Here is a 1,866-nt window from a genome sequence, read left to right as displayed (position 1 = left end):
TCATTGTCCACACTGCAGCCAGAATGAGTTTCTAAGAAAATATGAATACCTGAGCATGCTAAAACCCCTCAAAGGTGCCCATGGTTCTTAGGATACAAACCCCAAACCTTCTCATGGCTTTCAAAGTCCTCATGTGCTCTGGCCCCTGCTTCATCTTGCACTGCTTACCTATTGCGGTCTATGCAGCACCCAAGCTTGGCCTTCTGTTGGTTCCTTGTCTGCGCCAGGCTCTTTCCTGACTGCCCATGCTGTTCCCTCTGCTCCTACCTCCCTCTGCAACTGACTGGTACCCTCACCCCTCAGGTCTCATCTTAAACATCACATCATCGGGAAAACTTCCAGGGCTTGAGACTAGGCTTTCATAGCACTCAGCTGCTTCAGCTTTTCACACTTGACTTCTTATAACACTTTTTGTAATGAGCATTTAAATGATTATTTGTTTATTGACCTTTACCCGTCCTTGCTGAGTAACAAGTTCATTGAGTCTGGTGGTGAAGTATCACTTGTGATCTGCTATATCCCCAACATTCAATAAAGCATCTGCCCTTTGCTACTCAGGGTAGTCCAGTATACAGTGGGGTGTCACTGCAGAATCTCAGCCCCCAGGACTGACTCAGAATCTGTATTTTAACAAGATCCCCAGGCAATTCTTACGCACAATCAAGGTTCAGAGGAACTGGTCTAATGCTTACTAATCATGGTAGTAGTAATAATAGTTAAGAACGTTTACTGGGTACTGATAATACTCTAAGCATTGTTCTAAGCATATTACCCATATTAACTCAATTAACTCTCCCAGCTACCCTACGGGATAAATATAACTTAGCAACCCCATTTTACAGATGAGGAAACCAAGGCACAGAGAGATTAAGTAATTTGCTCAAGGTCACACACTTAGTAGCAGTACTACTAGTAGTAGTAGTAGTAGTAAAAAAGGATGAAAAAAACCTTCAGTACCTAGCACAGTAGAAGGTGCATGGTAGGTACTTAATGACCGAACAGTTTTCCATAAAGCACTCACAAAGTTGCCAAGAAGTTCCAGATGCTGCTGAGCATCAGCTTAAGCTCAAACCTGCTTTTCTCTCTTGGTAACCCAGCGCATAATATGCTAAACTTTTGTTTCAGAAAAACCCTGGAATTTCTTTAAAGGTGTGTGCATGTATCTAAATTGTGAATGAATGTGTCCCTTAGCTCATTCGGCTCTAAATCCTGTTCCCTGGATATTAACTACCACTTACTGCTACTGACTAGGCGCCAGGCTCTTTAACAATAAAGCTTATGAGAAAGTGCCATTTCTCCATTTTATAGATGAGAAAATTGAGGATCCAAGAGGTTACTCAACTCTCTCACACTTTTATCAATAAGCAAAATCGAGTTCACACCCAAGCCTGTCTCTCCCAGGTACACTGGAGACTTTGACCTTTTGGGCCAAGGATGTTAAACTAATAGGCGTGAGACTCCCCCACTGCCCTTAGGAGAAAAAGAGGCGACAACCCGGCGCTGCTTTGAAGACCAGCACTTTGCAGCCCCCAACTCGGTCTTGAGCTTGGCGCCAGCTCGAGAGCTAAAGCGCGTCCCTGTGCCCCGCCCCTGGACACGCCCCCGCCCCTTGGACACGCCCTTGGTCCCACCCCTGGGTCGGTCACAGTCCGCACCGCCATTTCCTGTCCAACCCGTGGGCGCGTCAGGTCAGTGCAGCGGGGTACCCCTGGGGTCTTCCCTGACACCTGGTCCTGGACTGGCCTTCAGAGCCGAGCAGAGGACGCTGGTTGGGGCCCCAACGGATGGGACGGTATCGGCTGCGGGCTGGGACCTCCACGGGGGGCATAGGGGCCAGTGGACGCCGAGGAGCGGTTGCCGGGCAAC

The sequence above is a fragment of the Galeopterus variegatus genome, unplaced genomic scaffold (assembly GCF_000696425.1).
Source record: "Galeopterus variegatus unplaced genomic scaffold, G_variegatus-3.0.2 Scaffold5289, whole genome shotgun sequence".
In the NCBI taxonomy this organism is placed as follows: Eukaryota; Metazoa; Chordata; class Mammalia; order Dermoptera; family Cynocephalidae; genus Galeopterus; species Galeopterus variegatus.
The sequence above is the reverse complement of the archived record's forward strand: the minus strand, read 5'-3'. Positions refer to the sequence as shown.